Genomic DNA, 17,196 nt, shown 5'->3' on the forward strand with positions numbered 1-17,196 from the left:
TGATTCTGGATCCTTACCTGTTTGTTTGACTGACTTTTGGTGGAAAGTCTGCTATGATCTGATCGTCATTCACTACCCCTTTTTCTCTTACCTCCCTCACCCTCTATGCTCCTTTAGTCTTTTTTAGTCTCGCGCCTAGCGTTACATTACGCAGCAGTGTTCGCACAGCGAGAGTCCTTTTGACCGGGTTTCAGAAATGGACCCAGAAAATGATCACGCTTGTACGTGTGCCTTTACTTTTGCGGCCTGCTATTGGCCTTTCCCTGCGTGTCCCTTTTAAAGATAGCACATAATAGGCCAGAGGCAGGCGCATAGCTCTGCCCCAGGCCTTTTGGTGTCTATTTCGCACATTTTCTGCCATATGGTTTCAATTATCATGCCCAGACACGGGTGCGATAATTGAAAGCATATGGCGCGCGCACACCACTCGCGGCTTCCAATGCGATCTCAACTTACTGGGAGGTTTCAGGTCGGTGAATCCAGGCCGGGGAAATCCACTTTATTAGTGCACCAAACAAAACCCGGTTCCCAACAAAGTTGTCATTCAGAAACGCCCACCAGAAAGTTACGTGTCATCCGAGAAACTCCCCCGAAGCAGACCAAGCGTGTGACTACCAAGAACTACTCAGACGAGTGTTAAAAACCAGCCGCGCTCCCCCGCCTCCCTCTGGACGGGGCTCCGGCTCCCCACACTTCCGTTTCAGTCCTGAGGCCAGCGGTGGCTCTGCTGGTCCCGGACACACAACAATCACATACGGATCACTAACGCACAAGTTACTACTTGTGTAACGATATATCTGTAAGAGACATTAGTTGGTGATAGATTCCTTACCTTAGAATATCCCCAGGCGTCAGACTAGATCCGGAATTTTTTTGAGTAGCAGTACCCTTGCACGTCGGTAGGCGTCGTCTGCGGCTCCGCGTCCGTCGTCGGCGCCGTGATGACGTCGTCGGAGTACTTAGACGCCACCTCCGAGTGCTGACGTCAGTTCTTAGACACAGCTTTTCCGCGCCAGAAGCGCTGAGCCATGTTAAAAAAATCAACACTGGTGCCATTGAAACTAGGGCCCTGAAAGGGGACAACCCTAACCCTAGATATCGGTTCGCAGGATGGGCGGGTCGGTAAGGAATCTATCACTAACTAATGTCTCTTACAGATATATCGTTACACAAGTAGTAACTTGTGCAGCTGAAAGAGACACGTTAGTGATAGATTCCTTACCTTAGAATAGATACCCCAGCAATACCAACCCCGGTAGTTGGTCTGCAAACCAATAATCACACCAGAAAGTCCTGGAGGACAGAACGGCCAAAGAAGCCATCCCTCCGGACTTGACTGTCCAGGCAATAGTGTCTTGCAAACGTGTGCAGCGAGGCCCACGTAGCTGCCTGGCAAATGTCCTGCAAGGGCACTCCCCGGCCCAGGGCAGTTGTAGTCGCCGTGGCTCGGGTGGAATGAGCCCGCAATCCAACAGGGGGGCTCCTTCTTAGCCAAGGAGTAACATACCTGGATACACAAGATGATCCACCGGGAGATGGTCCTCTTGTGCACCCCTTTCCCCTTCTTAGCGCCCACGTAACCAACAAAGAGTTGGTCATCCACCCGGAACTGGCGTGTGCGATCCAAATAGAATGAAAGCGCACGTTTTGGGTCCAGACGATGGAGCCGCTCTTACTCTTTAGAGGGATGCGGTGGCGGAAAGAAGGTTGGCAAGGTGATAGACTGCCCGATATGGAAGGCCGTGACAACCTTGTGCAGGAAAGATGGTTTAGTACGCAACACAACCTTGTCCAGATGGACAGAAAGGAAAGGAGGAGTACATAAAAGGGCCTGGAGCTCGCTCACTCACTCTCCTGGCAGAGGTGATAGCAACCAGGAAAGCAGTCTTCAAAGTGAGAAGACGGAGAGGACAGTTGTGAAGAGGCTCAAAGGGAGCGCACATCAGAAATGTAAGAACACGTATCAAGTCCCACTGAGGCATCACAAACGGAACAGGAGGGAACGTGTGTGTGATGCCCTTAAGAAAGCGATTTACAATAGGGGACTTGAACAAAGAAGGTTGATCAGGCAGCCTTAGAAAGGCTGAAAGGGCAGAAAGGTAGCCCTTGATAGTGCCCAGAGCAGAGCCCTGCTGGGCAAGAGAAAGAAGGAAGAGAAGAACCTCAGAGAGAGGGGCAGCAAGAGGATCCACAGCCTTTGCTGTGCACCATGCCACAAATCTGTTCCACCTGAAGGCGTATACCGACTTTGTGGAGGGACGCCTGGCTGCCAGAATGACATTACAGACTTCAGGAGGCAAGTCAAATGGCCTCAACTGTCGGCGCTCAATCTCCAAGCATGGAGGTGGAGACTGGACAGGTTCGGGTGGAGGACCGTCCCCTGCTGCTGCGACAGAAGGTCCTCCCGAACAGGCAGACGAACCGGGGGATCGACTGACATACTGAGTAGCTCTGGATACCAGTACCTTCGCGCCCAGTCCGGAGCCACAAGGATGACTTGGGCCCGGTCGCGCTTGATCTTCTTCAGCACTCTGGGCAGAAGTGGTATAGGTGGAAAGGCGTACAACAGACCAACTCCACTCGCGACGAAAAGCGTCTCCGAGAGAGTGCCGCCTTGGAAATTCCAACACGCAGAACAGATGACATTGCGCGTTCTCTTCGGTGGCGAATAGTCCTAACCAAGGCTCTCCCCACTGCTGAAAGAGGCCTTGCGCCACGTCCGAGTTCAGACGCCATTCGTGATCCATCATGCCCCGACGGCTGAGCTCGTCCGCCCTGGCATTCAGAGAACCTGCCAGGTGTTGAGCCACCAGGGTCACGCCCTGGCATTCCAGCCACTGCCAGAGGCGCAGAGCCTCCTGGCAAAGGGTCCACAACCCCACCCCGCCCTGTTTGTTGCAGTACCACATGGCGGTGGTGTTGTCTGAGAACACCTGCACTTCACTCCCCCGGACAGAGGGGAGGAATGCCTTCAGTGCTAGACGAAATCGCCCGCAACTCCAAAAGGTTGATATGGAGCCGGGCCTCTGCCAGAGACCAGAGGCCTCTGATCTCCGCCTCTCCCATGTGGCCTCCCCAGCCCTGGAGGGACGCATCCGTCACAACTACGTGCTCCGGTTGGGGAAGGGAGATCTGCCGCTGACCCAATCGCGGTCCATGAGCCACCACTGCAACTGTCTCGCAGTGCCCTCCGAGATCAGGACGTGGTCGGATAGGTTGCCCTGATGCTGGGCCCACTGAAACTTCAGAGCCCGCAACCGCCACCTGGCGTGATGCACTAGAAGGATGCAGGAGGCCATCAGCCCCAGAAGCCGCAGCGTCAACCTGACCGAGACCCGGGATAAAGGCCGAAAGAGTGGAATCAGAGCCTGAATATCCCAGACCCGCTGTTCGGGAGGATAAACCCGAAACTGCGTAGAGCCGAGAACCGCTCCAATGAAGAGGAGCTTCTGAGAGGGACACAGGTGTGACTTCGGCACATTGATGGAAAACCCCAGCTGGTGCAGGAGGTGTGCCGTCGTCTGGAGGTGGCTGACGACTGTTTGGGGCGAGCCCGCCTTCAACAACCAGTCGTCGAGGTAGGGTAGACTGAAACCCCTAACCTGCGCAGATGAGCTGCGACCACCACCATCACCTTTGTGAACACCCGTGGGGCGCTGGTAAGGCCGAAGGGGAGCACGGTAAACTGAAAGTGCTCGTGGCCAACCGTGAACCGCAGGTAGCGCCGGTGGGCCGGCAGGACGGGGATGTGGAAATAAGCGTCCTGCAAGTCCAACGCTACCATCCAGTCTCCCGGGTCCAGGGCAGCTAAGACCTGAGCCAGTGTCAGCATTTTGAACTTCTCCTTCCGGAGGAAGCCGTTGACGTTCCTTAGGTCCAAGATAGGGCGTAGGTCCCCTTTGCCCTTCTTGGGTACCAGAAAGTAGTGGGAGTAGGAACCACACCCTACTTCTGGCCCAGGAAAGCGCTCGATGGCCCCCTTGATTCAGAAAAGGGGGTGGTGATGAACAGAGTGTCTGAATTAAGCAGACCACTCTTACCCAGTCCAAAGATCAGGGCTTGATCCATCACCGTTTTTTAGCTCACTGCACCATCCCAGCTCAGAGCCTGGCTACATGCAAATTAGTCTGTTCCTGTCCCAGTGCATGATGGGAACAGGGCAAACCAAACTACCAAGCCAATTCTTATACTGGGAAGGAAACAAGCTTCCGGGGACCGGTTTCTGGCATTTCAGCCGTCGTCAGCCCGGCTTGCTTGAATCCTGATGGTGCAATGAGCAAGGGACCCACATCTGAGTATACCCTTCCACGCTTATGGTGGACAAAATGATTCAGAAAAGGGGGTGGTGATGAACAGAGTGTCTGAATTAAGCAGACCACTCTTACCCAGTCCAAAGATCAGGGCTTGATCCATCACCGTTTTTTAGCTCACTGCACCATCCCAGCTCAGAACCTGGCTACATGCAAATTAGTATGGCCCAAGGCCTTGGCCGCCCTCGTCAACACCACACTGTAGGTTGCCCCCTCCTCCGTAGCCACGGTAGGAGGTGAGAAAAAGCCAGTGTCCGGCGATGTGTCCAGACCACTGGCATCCCCAAGTCCACCTGTCCAGTCCTCATGGGACTGACATTCACGTGTCAGAGGGTCCTCAGACCCCTCCCAATACTCCTCATCACCCATCTCCCAGTATTCAGGGTTAGCAAATGATGGGGCCGGTTCATGGAAAGTGAACTCTCCGAACGGCGTTGAAAGCGACGCCCGAAGACGGCACCGGGGGTGACAAATGAGGGACCGGCGCAGGGGAGGTCGTTAAGTCCACCGGCAACGACCCGGATCCGGAACTGGATCCAGTGGGGGCCTGCAGCGCCGGGTCCGAAGCACCCGACGGCGTCGGGGCCGAAGCCCCCGACCCGCTAGGACCCCCCAGACGGGTCCGCTGGGCCTGAAGGCGCCGCGGAGGCCATGAGGAACCGCTCGACCTCCTCCGGCGTCACGCGCGGCCCAGGGACCGGAGGGTATGGGTCCGGATGCGACGCCTGCAACTCCGACGGAGCCGCATGGGCGGTGCCACCTGATACCCCGGCCGCGTCGCGCGAGCGGAGTCGGAAGAGCGATGACGTCTCTTCGACTTCTTGTGCTTACCTGACGACTTCGACCCTGAGGAGTGATGTCGACTCCCGGAGCTCCGATGGCTCCTCTCCCGCGACCGGTCCCTCGACCTCCGTCCGGACCGGGACCGTTCTTGGCGCGGGGCCGACTGCTGGAGTTCAAGCCGCTTGCGGGACCGCTCCCGCATAGCCTTCGAAGTCAGGGCCCGGCAGTCGGAACAGGTCTTGTCGTCGTGGTTGACGCCGAGACAGTGGAGACACCAACGGTGAGGGTCGGTGACAGACATCAGTCGGTCGCAATCCTCACAGGGCTTAAAACCTGGCATCCCTACCGGCACCGTTCGGAGTCGAAGACTTCGAAAAAGAATGATCAAAAGAGATCAAAAAGTTTAGTCAAACAAGACTAAGGTACCACTTTTTCCGGATCTGCGCTGCTGGCGCGGAAAAAAGAACTGACGTCAGCACGCGGAGGCGGCGTCTAAGTACTCCGACGACGTCATCACAGCGCCAACGACGCCGACGGCGAACGCGGAGCTGCAGACGACGCCTACCGACGCGCAATGGTACTGCTACGCAAAAAAATTCCAGATCCAGTCTAACGCCTGGGGATATTCTAAGGTAAGGAATCTATCACTAACGTGTCTCTTTCAGATACACACGGCACGCAGCGCAGGCTCCGCTCACGGGCGCAGGCGGCAGTGCGCCCTCTCCAGCGCCAGACTCGCGGGCTCTGCCGGCAGCGCACCCAAGACAAGTTCCTCAGCCAGTGCCTCCCCTCACACGCAGACACTTCCCCCATACACCGTGTCTTCGGTGACGGTCACTGGGTCTGTGTCTGCTCTCACACAGTGTTTCGCTGTCCCACGGAGGCGCTGTGTCTCTGATCACCGGTTGTGTCTTCCTTGTGCAGGCAGCGCATCTGTGTCTGGAGTGCACCGCGATCTATGGTGTGTGTGTGTGTTCGCACCCACTGTATCTCCTGACATCACATACAAGAGTCGGTGCACTTTGGCCAAATAGCTTGAAGCTACATGTGTTACAGAATGAACTGAAACGGAGGTCAGCCCTCTCCCCCTCTTTTATCAGAAGCAGCGCCACCCCTTGATTTTTTGCTGCCTTGGGCAAAAATGCCCAGGTACGTGCTGTCACACCTCCCTCTTTCAACCGCACAGCTCAGCTTGTTGCTCGTCACATAACATTTGTGTCCTAAACTAAGATCAGTTTAAATAATAGACTTTGGAATGTGCATGTACACGTCATTGCTCTTCACAAGTAAACATATCTCGCAGTCACCCCACGCTCCTGGATGTACCCCTCAGGTAGACCTGTAACAAAGCAATTAATGGAGTGCTTAATTTAGGGTCCCTCTTAATGTTTTCCATCAATTTTTTATTCAAAATACATTTCAGGGATAAAACACACGTGACATGGTATATGAACTTTGGAATCATGTTGCGACAATTTAGACACTATACCGAAGCAACACGTACGTACTCTCTATAGTATCACACCTGCAAGTGGTAAGAATATTTAGATGCGGTTTTCTCTTCTGTGCGTCACACATTTTTACGGCAGTCCAGGACAATCAGCAATGAGCTGACCTCTGCTGACAGACTCAGGAGTTTAAGCAGGCGCCGGTTATATGTTTAGCCTCTAGTGGTGCTTTTGGGCTGAGCGCTTCTGGACCCCCACAGTCCTGACAACTGTTGGTCCTTTGCTAAAGTGACTCCACACCAGCCCCGCCAGCATAGAGCCCTCTCCCTTTCCTCCCAGGGCCCCCGCCGGAGACTCCTGACATGAGGCCTTGCAGCCCCTGTGTGATGGTTCTTGATGTTCTTTGCTTCACCTGGTCCCTTCAAACTGCTGTTTAATTCCACGTGCAGGTTGTGTTTGTGCAATGACAACAGAAACGACAAGGCAGAGGGCTGTAATACAGCAAGTCTGCATTACCGTCTGTAAAAGCATAGCGGTAGAGTGGGATTTTAAGAGCTACTTAAACCATAGAAAAGATACTCCATCTGGGTGCAGTAATACAGTGCGAGTGTTGCGGCCAGACAGAAGCTATTAGCGAAGACATGCAGGCAGTGTATCGGGTAGTGTGTGCATGTGAGAAGAGACACTAGCATTGTGTGATCATCAAAAAAATACAGAGCCTCTGGTCAAAACCATATAAAGGCAGGGAACACAGGGGTATAAAGACCATAGTAGCAAACAAGATACCAGCCTGCCTAAATAATTTATGTGTTGGGAGATTTAGCTTAATTACTCAGCTGGCCCCCTTCGTGGGACTGTTCACCACTCCAAAATGCCCGCATTTCTAATGTTGGTTTATAATATCAACTTAAAGATTAAGCATTTGGAATGCAATAGCTCTCGCATTATTAAAGTTTGAGCTATTGGTGTTGCATTATTTAGCAATTCCAATAGCTCAAACTTTAATAATGCGAGACCAATTGCATTGCAAATGCTTGTTATCTGTGCTACGTGAATGAATGAATAATGAATGAATACGCATTTAAATAGCGCATGGCTACCCAAGGGCATCCCAGCGCATTGGTGACACCTAATCATTCTTCACTGATCACAGTAAAAGAAAGGTCTTCAACATTTCCTGAAACGGAGATAATTAGGTTCAAGATGAATAGAGTCTGGGAGCTGGTTCCAAAATTTTGCAGCATGAAAAGAAAAACGTTGGCCACCCATCCGGGCTCGTTTAATCCTAGGGACTGTCAGAAGCTTTTTATGGTTAGATCTGAGAGTCTGGGAGACCTGATATAGTTGCAGCATAGGCTGAATCAAAGCGGGTCCATTGTCAGTGAGGGACTTATGAACAGTGCACATGGCCTTAAACCAGATCCTTTGCTGCACTGGCAGCCAGTGTAACTGACAAAGTGCTGACCTAGCAGAATTCCGCTTTGGTACGTTCATTAGAAGTCGGGCGGCGCAGTTCTGAACAATCTGCAGAGTTTTAATGGTTCCATGAGGCGCGCCCAGGTAGACCGCGTTAGCATAATCTAGCCTCGATAAAATAAGGGCTTGAACCAACAGACGTCTAGCTTCAAAAGGAAGGAGAGGAAGAATCTTCCTTATTGATCTAATCAACCGTAACAGGTGGCAGCAACTTTACGTGATTGTACTGAGAAACTAAGATTAGGGTCCAACGATATGCCTAGACTCTTAATTTGTTTCTTAGGTGCAGGGGGAGGGCCAAGGCAACTAGGCCACCAGGGATCTAGATTCATGGGGGCCATGTGTCCAAGCATCATAATTTCCGTCTTAGAGCCATTAAATTTAAGGAAAGACGAATTCATCCACTCGGATACTTTGCTCAGACAGGATGTAAGATTCTTGTCGCAGATAACATGTCAGCTAAGGGACACCACCAGCTGAGTGTCATCAGCGTAGGTGACCAACTGGACCCCCCCAGGGAAGCACCACGTCCGCCAGGGGCCTCATATAGATGTTAAACATGGTCGGACTTAATGAGGATCCCTGGGGTACACCATAATGCAGAGGAATCAGTTTCAAAAGAACGTCCTCTTCAAACACTGCGAAAGATCCGTCAGAGAGAAAGGACTGCAACCACTTAAGGGCAGTCCCTGCTACACCCATCTCCCTCAGTCTTTGAATCATGATAGAATGGTTTACCGTGTCGAAGGCTGCGCTGAGATCTATTAAAATAATAGCAGCGCAGCCTCCGGTATCCACGATTTTTCTGGCTTCTTCAGCTACGGCAAGAAGGGCGGTCTCCGTGCCCTGCTTGCTCCTGAAGCCCATCTGGGTGGGGTGCAGGCCTTTGTTATTCTCCACAAACGTAGCTAGTATGGAATTAACATATTTTTCAGCAAGTTTGCTAATACCAGGCAGTAAAGAGATGGGGCGATAATTCGCCCAATCCTCAGGGTTTAAATTGTTTTTTTTTTAGCAAAGCTTTAACTCTTGCTTGTTTCCATAGAGGCGGGACCAGTCCGGTTACAAGGGAGGAATTAATTACATCCCGAATAACTGGGGAGACAGTCTCCGAGCCCAACTTAAGACTGGGAAGGGGCGAGACATCAGCCGGGGATCCTGACTTGAGATTCCCCAGGAGTTGCTGCAGATTGGATAGGGCAAGCGGAGCAAATTCCTCCAGCCTAACTTGTTGAACGGGTAGAGAGAGTTGTACTTCAGGCTCAGTTTGCTGAAACAGCGAGTAAATGTAACGTCCTAGTAACAGATGTAACTTTGTAACAATATATAAATCTCATGTAAAGTGCTCCGATACCACCGGGTCTAGCCAGTGCGACACAAAACTCATTAATAAATAATCAACTGAATTGTTTGTGCAATCCATCTCGTGATTGTGCTCTTGGTAACTGGTCTTACCAGGTATCGGTTTGCAAATGAGACAGAGTTGCTTTGTTTTTCTGTCTTCCTTTGTCCTTTAGATGTAATGCATTACTGCCAGTCTTGCATCTAGGTTGTGTAATGTTCTTTCTGTGTGCGTCTTTGGTTTCTGAAAGAAACTTGGTATCTGAACACTCTGGTTCATATGAAACTGAGATAACCTTTGGCACGAATTGAGGGTCATTTCTCATGACAATCCGGGACTTCAAGGATTATGCTACTTACCCAGTTATCTGTTCTTGGCATGTAGAGCTGTAGATTCACATGCTTTGCATACTCCTGCCATTTAGTGGAGGAGCCGTATGCTCGCAAGTGTTTTTTCTTCAAAGAAGTCTTTCCAGTCATGAGGTAAGGGGACTCCTCCTTTCAGTGATAGTGCGCATGGGCATCAACTCCATTGTTAAATTGGTTTCCCATAAGAGGGTGAGAATAGAGTGAGTGTAGTACAGAGATGTCAATGAGTATGTAATGGATATAATGAGGACTGCAACTTCATGTGCCCGGGGAGGTGGGAAGACGCATGTGAATCTACAGCTCTACAAGCCAAGAACAGATGCTTACTGGGTAAGCAGCATACTCTGTACGAGAAATCTGTTCTGCAGATACACATGCTTTTCATAGACTATATAGCAGTATTCTCCCAAAACAGTGGCTGACCAGTGGATGTTGCAGTTGTCTGAAAGCTTGTCTTTAGCACAGCTTGACCTACATTGGCTTGTTGACGTGCTAACACATCCACACAATAGTGTTTGGTAAACGTGTGTGGTGTGGACCATGTTGCTATTTTAAGGTTGTCAGGTATAGGAATGTTGCCTAAAAAGGCCATAGATGCTCCTATTTGGCGAGTGGAATGTGCTCTATATATACAGTTGTTTTAGCTTTAGCATAGCATGTCTGAATGCATTTAATAATCCATCTGATAATCCAGGATTAGAGATCGGATTGCCCTTGTGAGGTGAAACAAATGCAACAAACAGTTGCTTTGTTTTGCGAAAATCCTTTGTCCTTTCAATATAGTACAGTAGCGCTCTTCTGACATCAACTGTGTGAAGAGCTCTATCTGCTACTCAATCTGGTTGAGGGAAGAACACCGGTAACTCAACTGATTGGTTAAGAAAAGCAGAAACTACTTTAGAAAGGAACTTTGGATTGGTGCGAAGAACTACCCTATCTTCATGGAGTTCAAAGAAGGGCTCTTCTAAGGTGAAGGCCTGTAGCTCACCAACTCTCCTTAAGAAGTGATAGCAATGAGGAAGGCAACCTTCCATGAAATTAACTGTTTAGGACAATTGTGTAATGATTCAAAAGGTGGACCCGTGAATCTTCTAAGCACAATGATGAGATTCCAAACGGCCGAAGGAGGAGTTCTAGGTAGAATTATTCGCCAACCCTGCCATGAGTCTAGAGGTAATTGTACCTTATAAAAACACGATTTGTATCAGGCGGTGTATGAGGAGACCCATGAGGTGTTATGAGTAGAGGATCTGAACTTGGCAAATGTGATGAAGATGGCCGAGGTGGAAGAATAGGGCTTGTAGCCATGTGTAAGAAAGTGCCCTTTTTTGCATGGTTACTGCCACATTTTACTAAACTGTACTTTGAGTGTGCCCTGGGTTCCTGCCAAACAGGTACCCAGGGCCTATGTTCTTTCCCTAAACTGCACTAAAAACAAAACCCAATTGGGAGTCTGGCCACAGGTCAGCACCTTGTAAGTGGCACCACAGGTACAAATGGCACTGTGGCCAGTTAAGACCTCGAAGGGCTGCAGTATTTATTGTGCCACCATTAGAGGCCCTGTACATATATATATATATATATATATATATATATATATATATATATATATATGTATATACATATACACACACACATACATACACTCACACACAAACACACCCCTCCCCCCCTTGGAGCCTGCATCTTTTGGTGCAGGATAAAGGGAAGAATCGACATGGCTCACTTCCCTGTGCGCTATGCCTACAACCCACTGCCCTGGCATAGGTCAGCCACTTCTCTATCTGGGTGCACTATACCAGTGGTGAGGGTACAGGTGCATGAGCCCTGTACCCCTACAGTGTCTAAGCCAATTCTTAGACATTGTAAGTGCAGTAATGCCATTAAGAGTATGGGGAGTTTGATACAACATTTCCTAGCATATTAAACCCACACTGAGGCCAGCGTGGGATTTAATGAAAAATGCATTCAGAGGGCATCTAAGAGATGCCCCCTGAAAAATGACCTAACACTAGTGTTCAGGCTGAGTGGCTGCCCGCCAGCTGCCACCAACAGACATGTCTCTGGACACCTGGGTAGAGCCTGCCGCTCTCTGGGTCCCATGGAGGAAAAAAAAAATCTAACAATGGAGTCGAAGCTCATGAGCACTATCACCGAAAGGAGGAGTCACCTTACCTTGTGAAGGGAAAGACTTATTCGGAGAAAAACAACTTACGAATATCCGGACCCAACACTAGATGGCAGGAGTATGTAAAGCATGTTTAGCTACAGCACACATGACTTGAAAAATAAGGCTCTTGTAACGGGAGTGCTTGAAACTTACTAACTGTGTAGTGATGTTATGGCTACTAAAAATAGGTCGGCTTAAGTGTGAGCATTTGTAAAGTTGCCTTGTGTAACGGTTCAAAGGGTGACTTCATTAATTGTGTGAGCACAATATTTCAATACCATGTCGGAGTTGGAGCTCGTTTAGGGGCTGCATTCTTTTTGCTGCTTCTAAGAACAATTTGATGACTGGAGAAGTGAAGTGACTTCTTTCAATGTGACCCCTCATGCATGCAACTACCAACGCACCATTAGAAATTGTTCAGCTTCACATATTTGGGCATCATTTTCAACTGGAATATGTCCTGGAGGCTCCACTTGACAAAAGCGGATTTAAAACTCATGCAATTAATGGGGGCTGTTCAAAAAGCATATAACGCCCCCTACACTAAACCGATGAGACCTGCTCTCCATTTAGGAATCCAGGTGGTGGGGTTAGTCCTCTATGGGGTGGAGCTGTGGGGCTCCGCAAACATAGATGCACTATTACTAAAAATACATGTTATCGTAAACTGGTATCTTTCCTGGCTAGTACCCCTCTGGTACTACTCTTTTATGGCTTGGGAGCAAGAAGCATATACTACAAAGCCAGACTTCGGACCCTGTTATATTGGAAGCGATTATGGTCTACCCCAGAACTAGTAGATTATCTGCCCTCCAGGATGTCATCTCTGCCAGTCACTCTGTCAAAATCCTCCGGCTCTTGCACATCAAAGAGCTATTGCACTTAATAGGGGCCCCTGAGCTCTGGGCAAATGTGGGCACTACATATTTTATATCTAAATTGGCACTAAAGAAGCTTCACTGGACAGCAATTAAGGCTAAAGTTTTAAGTAGATCTGACCTGTGTAGATCATCCTGTGAAATTCTGGATTTCAAAGATCAGATAGGCAACAAGTCATACTGGTATCAAGTGACCGTTCCCAACGATAGAAAATTGTATATACAATTTAGAGCGGGTACTCTCCCGCTGCGGGTGTTTAGTAAGTACTGGTCAGAAGGATATAGCGGTTTCTGCTTTGTTCTACCATGACAAAGTGTGTTGCACGTCTTTTTTGCTTGTCCCACCTACACATGTCCTCACAAGTAATGGCTAGACCCCACTTGCAGGCACTTACACCAGCATAGCCAGTTATTCACTCTACGCATTTTGAAGGCAGACTGCTGCTTAACCTTCGCTATCCCTGTAGCTAAGTTTCTTGGGGCCTTGTGGATATTACAAAGAAAGCTCATATATCCTTTATAACATAGGCGATATCCTTCTTTCACTGTAGTTGGCACCCAGAAGTATCAATGTGCTTTTATCCTATCTAATTGTATATGAATGTTTTGTTTAACAATCTTTTTATTATCACTGGAGATATTTTATTATAATTATATTGCATCTTAATTCTGTGCGTTTTAATAAACCTCTGGTGTACTATGCATGTACTTTTATATTCCTGGTGGCCGAAATAAAGCATTTGTTTTGATTGAATTGTAAAACATGGTGGTTGTGTTGTCAGTCTGTACCAATATCGTTTTCGCTCAGAGCTCTTTTTGAAAGGCTAGGTACACAGCTTTCAGTTCTTTTAAGTTGATGTGCTGTACTGCATCCTGGTCCTTCCAGACTCCCTGACTTTGAGATTGTTCATGTGCGCCTCCCATCACCTCTTGGAGGCATCCGTTGTTAAGGTCACTGTTGACGCTGGCTGTGTGAAAGGTCTTCCTTGTAGTATAGGTGCTCTGTTCCACCACACTATCTCTTCCTCCATGTTCTGCTGGACTACCGCTATATTTTACCAATTCCCTGTTGCTTGTGACCATTGATTTAACACCCATTCCTGAAATGGTCTCATGTGAACTCTTGTGTTTGGTATTAACGGAATGAAGACGCCATAATTCACAGCAGCTTCCCCACCCTCCTCACGGTCAGAGCTTGCTCCTACCGGTAGAATTGTGTCTCCTTCAGAAGGGCCAATGTTCTGTTCTCGCTTGGAAAAACTTTCCCTTGTATTGAGTTTATTCTTGCACCAAATAATTTTTTCTCCTGTTCTGGTTACTTTTCTTTGTAAATTGAGAACCCCAGTTGAAAAAGCATCATCACCTGTTGCATGTGCTCTTTGCATTTTTTTTGTAGGAGCCTGCTCTTACCAGTCGTCGAGATAGGGATAGACTTGTATTCTCTGCCTCAGCAGGAGTGCCACCACTGCTGCTAGGCACTTTGTAAATACTCTTGGTGCAGACTATATTCCAAAGACAGTACTTTGAACTGGTAATGTTCTTTGTTTACAAAGAATCTGAGGAATCTCTTGTGATTTGCATTCATGGGAATGTCTCAGTACATGTCTTTTAACACTGTTGGGGCCATATAATCCCCCAGCTGTATTTGCAGTATTACCTCTTGTATTGTAGTCATCTTGAACTCTGAGTTCTTCTGAATTTGTTCAAACACCTGACATCTAGATTTGGTTTGAACAACCCATCTACTTTTGGTATTAAGAAATAAGTTAAGTAGGTTTCCTTGTTTCTTTCCAGTGTTGGCACTAACTCTATAGCCCCTTTTGCCAGCATCTCCTCTGCTTCCTTGAGTAGGTAGCCTGTTTCTTGTTTTCAATGTATCTTACTTCTTAGACCTTTGCTTGGAGATACTTTGTTTAATTCTATGCAATATCCAAATTCTATTAGTTTTCGAACCCATTTGTCTATGGAGATATTCCTCCACTCCCGGAGGAAATTCTTAATCTGCCTCCTACTGGTGTTGAGTGTAGGAGCTCTTGTATTTAAAAACTTGTTGCACTCTTGGATGTTAGCAGACTGCCTTTTCTGAACTCTGAAGAGACACTTGCTTCCGGGGGGGGGGGGCCTCTGTGGTTGTCCTCTTCCGTGTGGACATCCACGAAAGGACTGTTTACCTTGCTGATACTGCCAGCCTTGTGATTGCTGTTGTTCTGGCTAATTACTTTTCAGAAACAACTGTTGGTAAGTTTCGTGAGAGGTACTTGCCTGGAAGAAACTCCTTCCTGTAGGTATTCATGTTGGGATTGAGCCCCTGCACATGTTTTCTCTGAATGCACAGCCCCCATTGACTTTTCAGACTCATCCTTTTTCAAATGATTCAAGGTCTCATTCACTGCACTCCCGCACAGCTGTTCTCCAATGAAGGGTGCTAGCACCTTAGGTTTAAAGTTACTTACCTGCGGTAACGATATATCTGTAAGACATAGATTAGTTATGGATTCCTCACCTTAGAATTACCCCCCAGGCATCAGACTGGATACGGAGAATTTTTTCTTCAGCAGTACCCCTGTACGTCAGTGGGTGGCATCAGCCGTCTCTGCGTTAGTCGTTGGCATTGTAGTCACAGGAATAACGTCACAGTATATTTAGACGCCGCCCATGCGATCTGATGTCAGTTCTTTACATGATATTCCACGCCAGCAGAGCCATGCAAGAAATTGCCCACTGGTGCACCAACCAAAATTAGGGCCCTGAAAGGGAGTCCCTTACCTTAGAAGTCTATTTGCAGAACGGGGAGGATGGGTGGGGTGGTGAGGAAACCATAACTAATCTATGTCTCTTACAGATATATTGTTGTCGATGGTAAGTAACTTGTTTATCTGAAAGAGACAATTCGTTATGGACTCCTCACCTTAGAAGCGATACTCCAGCAATACCAACCCCGGAGATGGGTCTGAGAACCAAGTTCACACCAGAAAGTTCTGGAGAACTGAACGACCAAAGAAGCCGTCTCTCCGGACTTGGCTGCCAAGGCAGTAGTATTTGGTAAACGTGTGCAATGAAACCCACGTAGCTGCCCAGCAGATGGCATGAAGGGGAACTCCACGTCCCAAACCAGTAGCGGCTGCCGTCGCCCTGCTGGAATGGCCACGTAACCCCACTGGAGATTCCTTTTTTTGCTAAGGAATAGCAGATTTTTATGCAAAGAACAAACCATCGAGAGATGGTTCGTTTTTGCACGGCCGACCTTTCTTGGCACCCCATAGCTAACAATGAGCTGGTCATCCACTCTGACTTGTTTTGTGCGATTCAGATAGAATAAAAGTGCACGTTTTGGATCCAGACAGTGGAGCCTCTCCTCCTCTTTAGAAGGAGGCGGAAAGAAGGTGGGCAAAGTGGTGGTCTGTCCTATGTGAAAAGAGGTAACCACTTAGAGAAGGACAGAAGGCCTAGTGCGAAGGACAACTTTGTCCGTATGAACAGCCATGAAAGGAGGTTTGGAAGAAAGAGCCTGAATCTCAATCGCCCTGCAAGCAGAGGTGATGGCAGCCAAAAACCAGTTTTAAGAGTTAAAAGTCTGAGGGGACAGTTGTGTCCCCTCAGACCAAGTTCAAGTCCCACTGGGGCATTACGAAAGGAATTGGAGGATACAAGTGAGTATGCCCCTAAGTAAGAGATTTACAATAGGAGACTTGAAAAGAGATGGCTGATCAGGAAGCAGATGAAAGGCCGAGATGGCCAAAAGATAGCCTTTCAAGGTGCCCAGAGCAGAGCCCTGCCTGGGCCAAAGAAAGAAGGAAGAGAAGAACCTCTGAAAAGGGTGCATAAAGAGGATCCACAGCCTTTGCTGCGCACCATGCCACAAATTTGTTTCATCTACAGGCGTATACCGTTGGTGTAGGGACGCCTGGCTGCTAAGATAACATTACAGACTTCGGGAGTAAGTTCGAAAACTGTCAACTGTCGACACTCAATCTCCACGCAAGGCGGTGGAGGCTGGACAGGTTCGGGTGGAAGGCTGTCCCCTGCTGCAGTGATAGAAGAGCCTCCCGAAGGGGCAGTCTGATCGGAGGATCGATGGCTATGTGCAGAAGCTTGGGATACCAGACTCTTTGTGCCCAGTCTGGAGCCAAAAGCATGACTTGGGCCCGGTAGCGCTCGATCTTCAGTATTCAGGACAGAAGTGGTATAGGCAGAAAGGCGTATAGAAGACTGCAACTCCACTAGCGACTAAAAGCGTAGCCAACACACAGAATTGCTGATATTGTATGTTCTCTTCAGTGGCAAATAGATCTAACCAACGCTGAAAGAGACCTTGCACCACCTCAGAGTGAAAAAGCCATTCATGAACCATCATGCACCGGCAGCCGAGTTCTTCTGCCCTGGCGTTCAGAGAACCTGCCAGGTGTTGAACCACTAGGGAC

Source organism: Lissotriton helveticus, chromosome 2_1 (assembly GCF_964261635.1).
Source record: "Lissotriton helveticus chromosome 2_1, aLisHel1.1, whole genome shotgun sequence".
Taxonomy (NCBI): Eukaryota; Metazoa; Chordata; class Amphibia; order Caudata; family Salamandridae; genus Lissotriton; species Lissotriton helveticus.